The following is a 17922-nucleotide window of genomic DNA, read 5'->3' on the forward strand; positions in this document are numbered from 1 at the left end:
ATTGGTGGCTATCCTTTCTGTTTCTTGTAATGTTATGACTTCAAAGATTTATTGCCCCATCCTTATGTACTCAACATTTTGAGCATACTCTTTATTCTTCTGTAGCCCTCTTCCCCCATATCCATGTCAGCTAACTTTTTGCAGCTGATCATGCCATCTGCCAGTTCTATAGACTACATGTTCTGATTGACTACTTTGCACTAACTCACACTAGAATTACTCTGATTTAAAAAATATGCCATGTTATACATGCATCTGAACATCATGTGGTAGCACATAGTACACTATGTATCAGGTAAAAATAGGGAATAACAACATTTTCAGAACATTATATTCAGAACATATATTCCCTAAAGTATTAAGTACTACAATTGTTTTATTGAAATGTATAATCATACATAACTGGTATTTTTGTCAATAAACCTGCTTTTATTTAGGAGGTAGTATGTACAGAAATAGCTCTTAGACAGAATATTAAGTTATCGTAAAAACAACTCCACTTCCATTTGTATTCAAGATGGGTAATTTAGGTATCAATTCCCTCACTTTCTAGAACAATGAGTTCTCTTCTTCGTAGGCAGAACACAGATTCTGATAGCCTTCTTGCTTTAGAGCTGGTCCTGACATCACCCTGACACACTGGCATGGCTTTGTCTTCCCACCAGGTTTCTATCAGATAGGGAAGCTTTATGGTTGCACACTGAAAACTAACCACCCCAATCTCCAGTCCATGTCTCCCAACTTGAGATAGGATATTCCTTACAGTACCTGAAGTCCATTAGTCCATTATCTATCTATCTATCTATCTATCTATCTATCTATCTATCTATCTATCTATCTATCTATCTATCTATCTATCTATCTATCTATCTATCTATCTATCTATCTATCTATCTATCTATCCATCCATCTATCCATCCATCCATCCATCCATCCATCCATCCATCCATCCATCCATTCATCCATCCATCCATCTATCCAACTATCTATCTATCTATCTATCTATCTATCTATCTATCTATCTATCTATCTATCTATCTATCTATCTATCTATCTATCTATCTAATCTATCTATCTATCTATCTAATCTCTCTGTCTGTCTATCTATGCTCTATTTTGTGTACCAGTACTGGAGTTTGAACTGAAAGCCTCATGCTCTTCCTTAGCTGTTTTTGTTCAAGGTTGTCAGCCTCCCATTTTAGCCACACTTCTGCTTCCAATTTTTTGCTGGTTAATTAAATATAAGAGGCAATGAACTTTCCTGCCCAGGGTGGCTTTGAAACACAATCCTCAGATCTCATCCTTCCAAGTAGCTAGGATTACAAGTGTGAGCCACCCCTGGGTGACTTCTTATCTTCATACATCTCCTATGGTTTGTGTCATCACCCAAAGGGTTTCTAGCCATAGAAAGCTTACCCATTCTGTCCATGGTTTCAAGATGGAGGCAGCCAAAACTGACAGTCTCAAAGCCTGTGATTTCATCCCACTAGACCCTACCGAAGCCTTCACCACATGAGGTATCTCCCTGCCATGTTCTAGCTCCAATCTTTTTACATCCTTTCTCCCTTTTCTCACCTTCTACCCAGACATGCATAATCTCATCATTACCTTGGAACTAGTCATCTATCAATCCCATTCCTGGCAGTTAAAGAACCTCTGGATTCCAATAGCTCAAGCCTGTATTCCTAGCAACTAAGGAGTCTGAGATCTGAGGATCGTGGGTCAAAGTCAGCTTAGTAAGAGTGAAGCCCACGAGAACCTTACCTTCAATTAACTACTAGGAGTTGAGCAGTGGTTCAAGTGACAGAACACGCTAGCATTAAGTAATAAAGACAGGGACCATGTACAGGCCCAGGTCTGTTGTGCATGTACACAAATATGCATGACAACACATAAATTTTAAAAGAAAAGAAATAAAAAAAGAGAACTACCTGCACCTGCTTCCTGACTTAATGTAATCTGGTTTTATTGTTTGGTGTTTGAATAAGGCTACTTGTTTACAACCTTAGGAAAGAGCACATTTCAGTTGCTTTTTCTACAGTGAACTTGGATGTAAGTCCTGTGTTGTCCTCAAACCCCTGAGTTTCAACAACTGAATATTACAAGTACTGGGATGTTATGCCTGAATGAAATCAACTGATGGTTGAGTCTGCCTTTGCCAGCTGACACTGTCCACGGGTACTTCTAGTCTTTAGACACTTCCTATGGAAGTGACTGTCCCTTGTAACGTAAAGACTTTTCAGCGGGGGGGGGGGGGGGGTTGGGCTGGTAGGGATGGTAAGGGGAAAAAAAGGAGGCACCAATGCTTAATAAGAAATGTACTCATTACCTTGCTCATGTAATTGTAACCCCTCTGTACAATATTTTAACAATAAAACTTATTAATAATAAAACAAACAAACAAAAAAGACTTTTCTGCCCCCTGGCTCCTGAAACCTCCTCTGAAGTTTTCTTCCTCCTGTTGTCAGGATTCAGCTCATGTGTGCTCCTCTCCAAGAGGCTGAGCAAGCTTTCTTGGAAGATGCATTCTGTCTCCAGGGAGAATGAGACATAATACCTCTTTGGGCAATAACTCAGGTTTCTGCCCAATCCCATCTGCCAGGATTTTGACTGGGCACTCAGAGCTGCAGCTAATATGGAATGAATGAAAAAGACAACAGTGAAATGGAAGACCTCCCTAAAGAGCTTAGAGAAAGAGTCATAGATTGGAAATTGCTTGGAATATGGTCTTCCCTCCATGAGGCCTCTCAATTCACTAGCTAGCATTCCTGGGCTGGAGTGCCCTCTTTGTGGCTCCACCCTTGGTCATGTAGACAATTCCTATATTGCCAATGTGACATCAAAAGCTGATGTTTACAGGGACATTGGAGGGGACAGTAAGAAGTAGCTACCTATTACTTACACACAAACTTCTTAGGCTGTCTAAAGAAACGAAGTCTGGTCATTTGTAGCATTGTGTTGGCAAATTCACCATCTATGGATGGGAGTGCACCTTAATCCTAGTGGAGCTAGAAGTGTCATACAAACGGATTACCCTGAAGCTTTGAGCAGAGCTAGCTGTTGCTGCTGGCTTCTCGACTATTATGTCTTTGAAGTACCAAGAAAATGATGAAAACATCAGCACATCAAAGCAATTCTCAGTGTTCTTTTGCCCCAAGAGTTCCAAAATAAGTTTCCAGCAATAGTTTCGCAAAACTTTGGCTGCTTTGTCCCCAGGAGAGAGGTCACCTGCCCAAAGTGCCTATTGGACCTGGACATCATCTTAGAAACCAGCTCATCTGGGCTTGTTTGAGGGCTCTCGAGGTAGGGGGGTGGTGGAAAGTTGATATCCCCAGACCTTATGTCTTTTATCGAGGCATTATCTCTTATTATAATAGCCTCTTTTCTTTTCAGAGAATATCAAGTGTTGTCCTGAATACTGGGTACAAAGCTGTGAACAGAATGAGGTACTTTCATCATGGGGCTTATTTATTGCTGCAAAGCTGAATGCATCATAAATAAGTGGAGATTATGCAAAACTGTTTGATTTCACAATTGAGGAATGTGTAGCTTATACACAAAGCCCAAAAAACAAACAGCTTTAATGTTGTTTCTCTCTTTTTTTGGTGGTAGTAAGGCTTGAACTTTGGGATTGGTGCTGTCCCTGTGCTCTTCAGCTGAGGGCGAGAACTCTAATTGGTTTTCTGGTGATTATTTGGAGATAAGAATCGAAGGGAGGGCTGGGAAGGTGGCTCAGTGGTAGAGAGCTGTCCTTGCATGCTTGAGGCCCTGGGTTTGATTCTTCAGCACCACATAAGCAGAAAAAAATCCAGAAGTGGCGCTGTGGCTCAAGTGGTAGAGTGCTAGCCTTGAGCTGAAGATCTGAGGGACAGCACCCAGGCCCAGAATTCAGGCCCCACGACACGACCCCCACCCCAAAATAAAAAAGAATCACAGGGAGTTTCCTGCCCATGCTGGTTTTGAATTGTGATCCTCAGATCAGCCTCCTCAGTAGCTAGGTTTACAGGTGTGAACCACTGGTGCCTGGCTAATGTTGCTTCTTACATGCTCACCTTTGGTGCCAACTACCTCCATGAGTCAAATCTCGAAGTGTCAAATTGAGAACTATCTTGAACTTTGAGAAGTTATAGGGAAATAAAAAATTCAGAGATATATGCCACAGGTTAGGGAGTCATAGTTGGATTTGAATGTTTTGTCTCACTTTGGGTGAATGCTTCTTCTTCAAAGATTTAACACTTTTCTCAAAAACAAAACCAAAAAAATGGGATGGATATACTTAAGCTATATCTTGTCTTGAAAGCCTTCTTGTTTTGAAATTATTTTAAACTCAAAGAAGAGTTGCAAAGAGTAGTGAGAGTTCCCACATACTTCTTTACTGCTTTTTTACTATGAACATACTATTAACATCTTATATAACCACTCTCATTTACTGATTCTAAGACATTCACATTTGCACAATATTATCAAGCTCCAGATGTTATTTGAATTGTATCATATCCCTCTCTAATGTCTTTGTGTATGTGTTCTTGTATTAAAGTACTGATAGCCACAAAAAGGGGTTGGAAATAATTTTTTCCTTACCTGAAAAGGAAGAGGCATGGGACATAGTGCTAACATTGTATAAGCGTGGAGACTGCACATTTTGGAAATGGTTACAAGCCTTATTAAAAGAACTATCTAATTAATAAAAGTTGTCACCCTGGTCAATTGTCCTGGGCCACTGCCTCAAATGTTGCCTTAAAAACCAGCTGGACACACGTCTATCAACCTATGCCACATATCTTTAACCAGTCTTAGTAGAAATTTGCAGCCCAGAAAAATGTGTGATAATCCTTTTGAGCCGGTGAGGGACCCTGCTGCTGCTTCTACACACCCTTCTGGATAAAGTTCAAGGACGGCCTGATAGTCATATGGATGGAAATCTATGTTGTCATCCTGACCATGTTGACCATAGTGACAGTGGACTGGACTCCTGCCTGACTCCATCACCTCTGACTGCTTCCCAGTGGAAAGCTGCTTTGGATCTGCTGAAACTGAGTCTGTGGCATATTATTTCAGTGATATCCACTAACTCTTCTCTATTCCCACAGTAGATATTGAGGGCAAGGATGATATCACTGGCTTGCCTCAGGCACTTCAAGGATTAGGAAACTAGAAATCCACTCTACAATCAAAGCCTTGCTTGGTTCGGGTGTGGTAAAAGGCCGCTTCCAACAATGGCTATAAAGGAGAGATCTTTATCAATGGAGGTAGTAAGAGGAATGAAACTCACCCCAGCTATTGGAAATAAAAATCTAACAAAATTCTCCACCCAAGGGATGCCTTGAGGCAGTTCTGGTAATCTGGTTCCTCAAGCCAAAGAAACAAAATGGGCCCAAAAGCCACAAAGAAACTCAGGGAAAGAAAGAGTGTAGTAAATAAAGCCTTAGAAAGGAATTGAAAAAAAAAAATCTCCTCTGGATTAAAAAAAAAAAGGATATAAAAATAAGGATTGTCTTAAAATGTTTGTCACAGTGAAAAGGGGAAGAAGACAAACCCCAGAAAGTTTAAGTATGTAATAAATGGTAGGAGTATGTCTTAAAAATGAAGCTTATGAGTAAGTTGGTATGAAATTAAGCTAGCTCTCATATACATAGAGTCAGGATGGGTGAACTGATGTGGAACTATTTTTTATGTTTATCTGTATGGTAGGGAGGAAGGATATGCTCACTTCAATCTAGATGCTGGTTTAGCTAATTAGAGCAGCCAGGTAGACTCATTGTGAGAGGGGATTCTCTTAAATTTACCAGGACTGAATGACTCCTTCCCTTTGCCCTTTTGCGCTCCCATTGCATTCTCTATTCCAAAGGGTTTATGCCCTGTGAAATGATGTTTGGCAGACCATCATCCTTCTTGTGTCCTCGCTTAAAAACTGCAATGTTGACATAGATGACTGCTCCAGTCTTTACAGGCACTGCAGACTGTTCAACAGGAACTCCATTCCCAATTTCAGGCACTCCTGCAGGCAGCCCCTGTAGTTGGCCATAATTACTGACCATGAGACACTGTGTGGGTCATATGACATCAAAAACAAACTATCTCTCCTCAGTGGAAAGGACCTTATACTGCTATACTAACAGCTCCAACCACTGTCAAGGTGAATAAAATCTGGTCCTGGATCCACGCTTCACCACTTAAGGTGGCCCGGCTACCAGAAGAGACAAATGGACGGTGTATAAGGACACTGAGAAGCCTCTCAAGCTAAGACTTATCTCATCATAATTTTTGATTTATGCTTCTGTGCTCTAAATGCTGTTAACTACCACTGGCAGTTTAGAATCAAAGAGACAAGGGGACAGTTTTCTTACTTCTGCTATTGTAATGTCCCTGATTGTAGCAATTTAATTTTACCAACCAACTCAACTTGTGGAATATGACAAAATGCTTCAGGCATCTTGATGTCACACCCCTTCTCCTACTATGTTCTGGTGCAATGGAAGCCTATGGTCATACATTAATCCAACCTTGGACACTTGGATTTTGATAACAGCAGTTCCCCAATTAAATCTTTGTACCAAAAGTGAAAATTTTCAGAGATTGTTATCCCACCTCTTAACCAACAGGACAGATTTTATTCCTATACTGTTAAGGGTGAGTCTGGTTACCTCTGTTGGAGGAGCAGCTTTTTCTGGAGGTGCTGTAAGACATAGTTTAAAACTAGCTCAGGAATTTGAGGAGAGGGTCGATGAGGATACTCATGCCTCTTCAGTGTCTCTGGCATGCATACAAAGACAACTGAACTCTCTAGCGGGGGTGGCCTTGCAGAATTATAGGGCACTAGACCTTCTCACAGCTTCCAAAGAGGCAACCTATCTTTTTCTAAGGGAAGAGTGCTGATACTGTGTAAATGAATCACGGCTGGAGAAGAAAACATAAAGGTTCTAGATAAACTGTGTGAAGGACTCCACCAGCACCCATCTGCTAAACTAGATCTAGTATGAGTTCAAAGCCTTTTGGCCTGGTGGCTAGTATCCCTAGCCACCAGCAATTATACTATTTCTTCTACTTGTTATTACTGGTTCCTGTGTGGTTAACTCTTTGATATCACTTATAGAAAAAATAATTGGGACTGTCAAGCTGATGGCCCTTCAGGCCCAGTAAAGCCTCCTGAGTCAGGAAGAAGAGTCAAGAATTTGACTCAGTTACAAAAAGAAGGGGGAATGTAAGGATCCCTTAGGATAAAAGACCCCAAGACCAAGCAAGGACACTGAGTCAGGATATTAACCTCTTATGGGGAACTGAGGAATGCAATAATCTCTTGCTTGAAACTGAGGAATGAAATAACAGGAAACTGCTATTGTAAATGTCCCTTGTTTGAAAAAAAAAAGTTGATGTTATCATATTAATAGAACTTTGCAGCTTGTACCAGCTTGTGTTTTTTGCCTTCATTAGCCTAGGCTGTGTCCATGTTTAGGGTCATAGTGTTAGCTCCCAAGTCTACACTGTGTCCCTGGCAGGACAACTTCTGTAGCACCTAACAAAATTCTTTAATCTCTAAGCCCGCTTTGATGGACTCATTCTCAGACCCTGTAAGAATTGAAATAACAGTGATTAAGTTGTCTTAGACACTAATGAGGGGAATTTGTTTTAAGGATATCTCAGGTAACCTCAAAGTAAGAATAGAGTAGGAGCAGACCTAAAATCTAGAAGTAGCCATGAACATCCATTGGCAACCTGGGAATGATTGTCTCCTGAACCCACATACCTATTTCAGCATTCTCACTGTTAGGAAAATGGAGGAAAACAGAAAAGGAATAGGCCAGACTCGATGATCAACAGGTGAGGACTGTTTATTGCCAGCAAGGTGCACAGACCTTTCAGGTTTGGAGGTTGTTCGAGGGACTATATTTTGGCTGGACTTATATAGGGCTTGTTTTCACAAGGAAGCAGAAAATGAAAAGTGGCTTATGCTCTCTTAGGCCACAAGGAGACGTCCTTGACCAGGCCCACAAGTTGAATGTTCTACTCTGGATGAAGGGCTATTGTCCCCTGGGGACCAAGTGTTATATCCTTGGCCAGGCACTGATTGGAACCTGCCTGCTGACAGGCATGTGGCCACGCCTGTTTTCTTATACCTGGTGTCTTACTTGAGCTGGGGGAATTAGGCAGGAGTCAATCTTTCACTCACCCTCAATTCAGGCTTTCACTGAGCTGGATGCAGAGCAAAACAAGCACAAAGCCACTGGTAACAACCAAAAACCAGCCCTGCTTCTATTCCCTGCAAACATTCTCCAGGAAATATTGCCACACCATGCAGAACAATTCCTACCAGATCTGCTGAGTTTCTGCTAGGCCCAAAAGTCGGGTTCCCTTTCCATTTTACTTTTCATTTTCAGTCTTTTTCTCTTGTTTGTTTTTCTATGAGATCTCTTTTATTTGTATTCATACACACACACACACACACACACACACACACACACACACACACACACATTTGTGAAAATACCTTACAGAGAAGTTACAATTACATGAGTACATGAGCAAGGTAATGAGTACATTTCTTATTAGGGATGGTAAGAGGAAACAAAGTGGGAGGCAACAATGCTTGATAAGAAATGTACCCATTACCTTTTATTTGTATTCTGTGACAAGTGATCTGATTTTTCCCTGTTACTGCTTCCAATACATGCTGCCCTAGGTCCAATTGAACACTCTACCACAATGCCTGGACCTCTGCTAAAACAGCTTCACCTAGTCCTATAATTGAATCCCAGGAGGCTGGGAATATGTCTCAGTGATAGAATGCTTCCCTAGCATGCATGAATTCATGGGTTCGATTCCTCAGCAACACATAAGCAGAAAACACCAGAAGTGGTGCTGTGGCTCAAGTGGTACAGTACTACCCTTGAGTAAAATAAGTTCAAGGGCAGTGCAAAGGCCCTGAGTTCAAGCCCCAGGACTGGCACAAAAAAGGAAAAAGACTTGAACCCCAGGGCCTCCGATGTCACATTTAGAAGGCATGTTTTCTTCCTACATTGTCTGTCATGTGTATCTACAGCTTTCTCTAACAAAGGTTTTTCATTGAAACTACAGTTGCTTACATCTCAGGCTTAGGATCTGATATAGGGATTGATCTCTGGGCAACAGGGCTGGTTGAAATGCAAGACATTTCCTTAGCACAATTCAAGGGCCTACTCTACTTGTTTTAGTGTTCTGGGAAAGTTTTCTAAAGCAGTTTTGAAAGCTTGAAGAAAGAAAGCACAAAGCTCATTGCTGGTCTCATTAACTATTGGGTGAAAACTCCTGAAGAGTGGTGGGAGGTGGGGATGTCTTCCTGCTTGGCCCATAGTAGCACGGCATGCAGCTCTTCTGCAATCAAGCATATTTCTACTGATCATATGTGCACATGCCAGCTCATCCTGGTACTCTCCAGGTAACATTCCTTAGGCACCAGGAACTCCATGTAATGAAGTTCAGGGAGTTTACACAGTGCAGAGAAGAGGCAGTTGAGGGTGCAGGCTGACAGCAGGTTAGCAAGGAACTTGAGCTCCTAGAGATAGTGGCAGGAACACAGGCCCAGGATCATCATGACCACATAGCTATGGGTAATAGCACACTCCACTGGGGTCCACACCCTCACTATCTGGACAACCTGTTACCGCAACTTGAGGAAAGTAGAGGGATATAAATGAAGCAGATTGTGTCTACTGAGGTGCAACACATCCAGCTGGACAGCATGGATACAGTCTGCCAAGAAGTTCATGTCCACATGGTTCAGAGCACAATTGGCCAGGTCCAGCATTCTCAATCATGTTCTGAAGGGGCTGTAGAACATGGAGTAATCAGCACAAATCAGAGGAGTTCCATGTGAGCAACAATGGATGTGAGCAATCCATCTGCTTGTCTGTCACAGAGAACAAAGACTTGCAGGGCAAGTCTTGTTCTTACCTGACTGCATGGAGTCTGTGAAAATAGTTTTTACACATGGTGCTACATGAAATGCAAATGTCTGTGTCCATAAATATGGTTCACTGGGATGCAGCCTGGCTCCCTTGCTTTCACACAGTCTACAGCTGCTGGGCTTGCTGTGTGGTTCAGAATTAACCTGAACCAATGAAACCTTTGTCTTCATCTCACCTAAATGGCAGATTTTATCAACAACCATTTTCATATGAAAGGAGTTATGTACATGATCTTGGAGAAAACATCCACTCTGAGAGCTTGCTACAGGGGAAATGAGGCATTAGTAAGAAAAAAGAGCCATTATTCTAACAATAGAAGAATCCATTACTGTAGAGCCAGGAAGGGAAAGCCAGACATCCCCAACTGAGGCACCATATCCACAATCCAATAATTCTGATTTAGATAGTGTTGGCAGCAAGCACCAGCAAAGGGGCAGCTGGACCCTGTCTCTGACTGAGTCCCTCACTGTCTGTTTGTGCATGCCCCTCTTGATATCATAGCTGCAAATGGGTGAAACTATTAGCTAAGGCCTTATGAGAATCCTGCTTGTGTTGGAGGCCAGGCATTCCCCCAATTCCCATGAATGATCTTGGGTTAATATCTGCTCAGGAAGGCCAGGGTGATACTGCAGTCCCACAGTCAGCTGACAACAACCTCATGTCACCCAGCTGAGCCAGATTTCTATACCTGACCTGAGATAATGCCAGTCACACAGTGTTGGGAACTTTTTTTGCACCACAATAGACAACTACAGGAGTCACTATAGTTAGCTATGCCTTATAAAGCAACATTCTAGACCCATTAGTTAGCATGTTCTTTTCACAGAGACCTCTCCCTCTCCCTTCCCCCTCCCGCTTTCCCTCTCTGTCCTGCTCTTCTTGCTTTCCCCCACTCTTCCTCCTATCTATGCTAGGAATTACAGCCAGGGTTTTTCATGTGCTAGTCAAACACGTAGCATCAAGGCCCATTTTAGCCCTTATCTTTCTTTCTTTCTTTCTTTCTTTCTTTCTTTCTTTCTTTCTTTCTTTCTTTCTTTCTTTCTTTCTTTCTTTCTTTCTTTCTTTCTTTCTTTCTTTCTTTCTTTCTTTCTTTCTTTCTTTCTTTCTTTCTTTCTTCCTCTGTCTCTCTGTCTCTCTCTCTCTCTTTGTCTGTCTCTTTCTCTCTTTCTTTACTTATTTTGAAGACCAAACACCATTCAAACTCAGTATCTGATGCTTTTGCTCACTGGCTGGTACTCTAATATTTGAGCTACACCTTCAACCCCCAGACCTTGTTTTTTGAGGCAGTCTCCCTATGTTATCCAGGCTGGACTTGAACTCACTTTCCTTCTTCCTCAGGCTTCTGAGTGTTGGGATTGCAAGCCTGGTTTTGATGTCTACCTTACACATTGTCTCTTTCTAACTAGAAGCATTCCCCTGAGGTCCCTCACTATTCTGGATCACTCCTGGTCCTCTAACTTCTTTATTTCTCTTTTGTGCTCTCTTATGTGCAGCTCCAGAGAGCATTGAGCTTGGGGCTTTGTGAATAAGCTGTTCTTCTACCTATCACTCAGTGCCCCTACAGCCTGTGAAGCCAAGGACCAGAGTGCTTGACCCATCCCTCTTCCTTTCAGTCTCTGAGACTCTGAGAATCTGGATTTTCCCTGTCAGCATGGAGAGGGCCACACTCAGCTCTATCAGGTAAGTCATGTGACTGAGCTCTCAGGAGATGGAGCCAAGGAGGCAGTCTTCATGCTTAGAAGTTGGGACAGAAGTGAAGGGTGTGTCAAAGGCCTTGATGGGGAGGATGAGTGAAGTCACATGAGGGAATCCCACCTGGGCTAACAACTGCTGCACATGCCAGCATGTAGCCGCACATTGTGGGCCACTTCCAGCTTGCACAGCTAACCTGTCCTGGCTAGGCTTAACACCTGCAGGAGCTACCCAGGGCTCAAGCTGTCTTCCCTGAATGAGGGGCAGTGCATCTGCAGAGCAGCCATACCTGCTGATTTCAGGGCCTGCACCACTATCTCAAAGTTGCCTTCAATGACAAATAAATAAATGAGGACTTCAATAGGTCACCTGACTGCACAGGGCTCTGCCTGTAGTTGGCAGCATATTCTAGCCAGGAGCTCAGTGTGGCCCCACTTTCCCAGAGCCTTTCCACAAGGGCATTGCTGTACCTGCACATCCCGGATACCCATAAGGTTAGATCTCTGCAGCTGATGAATCCTTTTAAAGAATTATTTAAGAAGGATTTTTTCCTTTGTTTTATTTAGAAAAGAATATTTTAAAGGTTCATTCCCTGGAAAACACTTGCCCAGTTTTAAATGCCAAGACAAATAGTTGGGTTCCACATGAGAGTGCCATTAAGATACTAGAACTCTATGTACTTTTCAGGGATACAATGAATTTTGGGATGACTCAATGTTTTAGGTATCCATGATTCTAATACTAGATACATTTCTAATTTCTCAAAACTTACAGAGAAGAGATTTTGATTCCAAGAGACTTTGAATAATAGTATGAAGTCTTTCATAACTCCGCATCAACTCTTCATTTTATGAACTTATTTTCCTAATATAATTTATGAAGCTTTATAGTTAATTATTTTCTCCAAAGTCACAAAATCATTTTTTGAAGATTTTCTAATAGGGATAAAGCTTTGCGACTGAAAGGTCAATATAATCCTTTTTGTCAACTATAATCAAGAATCTCTTGAAATTATTTTTGAATGTTAAATTCCTCCAAAGCCTATACTTGAATGGAATCGCTTCTATCCTGAGTGTATGAATTGTGTGTGCTTGGGAAAAGTTCCATTTATCCCATTAATATGTGGAGGATATTTCACAGGGAGGAGATCCAGATAGTACTTACCCACTTTGGTCTCATCTCTGTACTCTGTGCGTTTGGACAAATTTCAACTTTGTTGACGACTCATTTAACTTCTGTAGATCCTATGATGAAGATACTCCTTTTTTTGGGGGGGGGGTCTGGTTGTGGGGCCTGAGCTCGGCCTGGGCACTGTACCTCAGCTCTTCAGCTCAAGGCTAGCATTCTACCACTTGAGCCACAGAGCCAATTCCGGCTTTTTTCTTTTTGCTTATGTGATGCTGAGGAATTGAACACAGGGCCTCAGGCATGCCAGGCAAGCACTCTACCCCTGAGCCAACTTCCCAGCCTGATGAAGATACTCTTAAATTTAATTTTTTTTCTAAAATATATCAGAAGCCTGTAAGTATTCCTCAATACATCTTGTATTCCCACAACTTATGCAATCCCTTCCTTTGATACAAAAGTCCTTCCTCTAATTAATATTAGCTAACTCCAATAGTATAGTATAAATAATTACTCAGGTTGAGGAGAGAAAGTTGTTCTATAAGTGAAATAAATACTTAGTTTTCTCAAATTTTATCATTTTTTAAAGTCTGAAGAACTCTAGAGATCCTAACTAAAAGCAGCTTTCATTTACACACACGAGAAAAGAGGTTAATTAATCTATTATACACTAAGAACAATGATCCTCTGAGAGAAAAAACCATGGCATTTTTAATTATGGCTGTTATTATTATTTTAAGAACTTTTGTATCCCTTTTTATCCAAAGAAAAAAATTAGATACTATTCTTAAACAGACCAAGTTTCATTACCAAGAAAGCTAAAAGAAAACCTAAATAATGTGAGAAAATAACTATATATTATAGATTTTAACCTCAGAGAATATATGAAGAACTCCTTAATCAAGTAACACAAAAGGAAATTCACTTTAAAATAGTTGTGGAACTTGAACAAACATTTCTTCAAAGCAGAGAGATAAATCACCACTAAGCAACCCCAATGTTGCTAGGAAAATGCCATCAAAATCACAGGAAGATACTGCTTCATGCCTTCTACAATGATTGTGACTTTTAAAAAAATACAGAAAATGGGCTAGGAATGTGGTTTAGTTGTAGAGTGCTTGCCTAGCATGCATGAAGCCCTGAGTTCAATTCCTCAGTACCACATAAACTGAAAGAGCTGGAATTGATGCTGTTGCTAAAGTGGTAGAGCAAAAGAAGCTCAGGAAGAGTGTCCAGACCCTGAGTTCAAGCCCGAGGACTAGGAGAAAAGAGGAGGAGTTGAACTCTTTTGGCACAGCTAAGCTAATGAGAATGTAGAATGTTACAACCACATAGAAAACAGGTTGGTGAATCTTCCAAGAGTCTAACATAGAATTACAATATGACTCAACAATTCTATTTGTAAAGATACAAACAAACAATGGACAATAGAACTTACATGGATGCCAGTTTTCATTATAGCCTTATTTATAAATACTGGATAGAAACCTTCCTAATGTTCATTTATAGATGAATGAATAAACAAAATATGGCATCTCATAGTGTGGAAATTAATGTGCCACAAGAAATAAATGACACTCTGTACATGCTGTAACATGGACTGCACCAACCTTGAAAAACATTATAAAACTAAGTATTTCAAACCAGACACAAAAGCATAGCTCATGTAGGATTGTACTTATAAGAAATATCTAGAATATACAACAGAAACTGATAGCAGATTAAAGATTGTCCATAGTTAGAGGGAGGAAGAGATGAGTGACAATTTATTGATTAATGATGATACAGTTTCTGTTGGGTCTTCGTCCGTCCCACGAAAGACGGACGGGGTCTGAGGAAAGGTAAGTGCGGCGCTCACCCGTTCCCCAGCCTCCCTCAACCCTGGAGACAATCAGACACAGGGCGGAGCCAAATCCAGCAGGTAGAAAACTCATTTATTAACAGAGAGCAGCCCTTTTTAAAGACAAAAAGGGCGGGTGGCATGGCAAGGGAGGAAGAAGAACCAATCACTGTCAAGGTCATACCCTATCATGCACCTCGGCCTTCACGGACTGGTTAGGCACTGATCGGAAGGTCAATTGGGCTCTGCCCACTCTACTATCTCCCAGCGCCATCTTTGCTGCCCATGTGCTCTACAGTTTCTGTTTGAAGCAATAAAAAATTTAAATACTGGTTATGGTTGCACAACACTATGAATATGAGCAACGTAACTTAAACACTTATATATTGGAAATTTGGTTATTTATAATTCACCACAATTTAAAATGTCAAAACATGAAAATTAGTATTAAAGATGTGTTTCATGGGCTGATAAAAACCAAAATGACAGCTCAACATGAGTGGCTCATGCTTGTAATCCTTGCTACTCAGGAGCCTGTGACCTGAGGATTACAATTTGCAGCTAATCCAGTCAGGACTTTTATCTCCAATTATATACAAAAAAACAACAACTAGAATTGTAGCTGTGACTCACATGGTAGAGAGCCAGCCTTGTGTGAAAAGGGCTAAGGGACTTGAGCTCAAGCCCCAGTACTAGCACAAAAGAACAAAAAAAAAACCCAAATGATAATGATTGTTCTCAGCACTCAAGAAACCTACTAATTTTTTGTTCTTTATCAATGTTTCCCTAATGTTAGGATATGAAAACCACATCCAGGAACATTTAAAAATTCATCTTTCCTCAGCGTTTCCATAAATGCATGGCAAATCCCAGAATTGCTATACTGATTTCTATTACAGGCTTGTGACATCATGATTTCAAAACCGCACACGAGGGGCTAGGAATGCAGCTCAGTTGTAGTGTTCTTGTGAAGTGTGCACAAGACCCTGTGCTCCATCCCCACTACTTCTATGAAAAAACTCCAAATCACAGCACACATACTCATAAACAAAAGTATTGTTTTAACTGATCATTTCCTATAAGAATGGCTTCTATTATTTCTTTGACTAATGTTTAGCAAATCTGTGGCTCCTAAGAGAGACACAATTTACATTAATAGAGTTAACTGAAGTGATAATTTATGTGGAAGTTAGAAATTTCTCATAAACTCTAACGGAGAGCATTACATTTCAAGTGGTAATAGGGAATTTCTTTTATCTTGCAGAAACCAGTAACATTTAGAGGCACATCAAAGACCTTTTAAAAGAGAGTATGGGAAAGAATAACATGACCATTTAGGAGACCATAAAATAATAATAATAATCAGATCCAATATTTTCTGGATTTTGAAGATTCTGTGCATTAGCACAATGAAAATATGAAGTTTTTATAAAATTTAAAACTCTTCATTCTAACAGATCACATACAGTTGGATTTAAAAGTTTCTCTTTCTTATTTGGTAAAAGAAAATGTTACATTTTGTCTGGCTTGGCCCACAGGATAAAAAAGAGCAAGATAATCCAAGTATTCTAGCTGGTTGCTGGTGGCTCACACATGTTATCTTAGCTGAGGATGAGATCTGAGGATTGCAGTTGAAAGGCCAGGAAGAAAACTTCCTGAGAAATTTATCTCCAATTAACCACCAAAGAAAGCCAGAAATAGGGCTGTGGCTTATGTGGTAAAGTACTAGCCTTGAGCAGAAATGTTCAAGTACAGGACCCTAGCCCTGAGTTCATTCCCCAGGATTAGCAAAAACCCAACGAAACCAAACAAAAAATACCACCCAAGAGAAAACCCCCAAATATCCCCTATATTCCAATCTTGCTTTCTCAGATATTAGTCAGCACTTGCCTGATAAATCCTGCCCCCTATTGGTGAGCATTTTCCCCCTAGGAAAACTTGATCATTCTCCATCATGTAAAGTCTGAAGTGGATGAGAAAGAGAGGTGTTTGAGGCTTAAGCACTAATATTTCTTTTAGTATCTTTTTTCCAGTAGAAGGACAAATTGATGAAAGTCTGTTATTACAATATCTCAAGCTTGGATTCAGCTGAGCTGCATTCCTGAGTTCATAGAAGAAGTTACGTTATGCTGCTCAGTTCTACAAGAAGAGGTCCATGTTTTTATTTTCCATGCTACTTCAACACTTCAACCCTTGACATTCAGATAGACCACACACACACACATGCCTTAAAGGGCTTCTCTTCCACATTTTGCAAAAGATAACGTTGAGCATGTTAGGTTTAGGTATCCATTTCTGTTGTTGCCAGGGGTCAGCCTCGGATCACAATCCTCTACATACTCATCCTTCATAGCTCAAATTATAATGTGTACCATTATCCCTGCTTGTTGGTTGATCTGGAAACTCACATTTTACCCAAGCTGGCTTCAAAATGCAATATTCTATACTACTTTCCAAAGTGGTTGAACAAGTTTATACTTCCACCAACAATGCAGCAAGGTTCCCTTCTGTCCACATCCCATTCAGCATCTGTTGTTAATAGAGTTCTTAATTATAGCCAATCTAACTGGGGTGAGGTGGAATCTCAATGTTGTTTTGATTTGCATTTCTTTTATGGCTAGGGAGGTTGAGCATTTATTTCTTCATTGGCCATCCTTCTTTCCTCTTCCGAGAAATTTCTCTTTAATTCTTTAGCCCACTTATTTATTGGGCAGTTGTTTCTTTGAGGATTTGTTGTTGGGGGATTTAATTGAGTTCCAGGTATATTGTAGATATGAGACACTTGTCCGTTGTATGGCTAGTGAAGATGTTCTCCCAATCAGTGGACTTCCTATTGATCTTGCCAGCTATTACCTTTGTCTTGCAGAAACTCTGCAATTTCATGCACTCCCATTTGTCCAACCTTTCTTTGATTTGTTGTGTTTCTGGATCTCTTTTACAAAAATTTCTGCCAGTGCCAAGGAGGCCTAGGCTTTCTCCTTTTTTATCTTGTAATGTTTTCAGGGTGTCTGCTTTGACACCAGGTCTTTGATCCATTTGGAGTTGATTCTGGTACAGGGTGATATATAAGGATCTAGCTTTAGTTTTCTATAAGTGATTAACGAATTTTGCCAGCACCATTTACTGAAGAGGCTGTCTTTCCTCCATTCTATTTTTTTAGCTCCCTTATCGAAGATTAGAGGGCTATAGGTCATTTCTGGGTTCTCAATTCTATCCCATTAGTCCTGAAGTCTGTTCTTGTGCCAGTACCAAGCTGGTATCATTACTATGGCTTGGTAGTAAAGTTTGAAATTTGGTATTGATATTCCTCCAGCACTATTCTTT

At 40.7% G+C, this 17922-nt stretch overlaps 1 pseudogene; it reads right to left on the reverse strand.

The window, feature by feature from the left end:
• Positions 1-9170: 9170 nt before the first annotated feature.
• On the reverse strand, positions 9171-12812 carry LOC122127668 (annotated as a pseudogene).
• Positions 12813-17922: the final 5110 nt, after the last annotated feature.

Source organism: Dipodomys spectabilis, unplaced genomic scaffold (genome assembly GCF_019054845.1).
Source record: "Dipodomys spectabilis isolate Male_0828 unplaced genomic scaffold, ASM1905484v1 ptg000307l, whole genome shotgun sequence".
NCBI lineage: Eukaryota > Metazoa > Chordata > Mammalia > Rodentia > Heteromyidae > Dipodomys > Dipodomys spectabilis.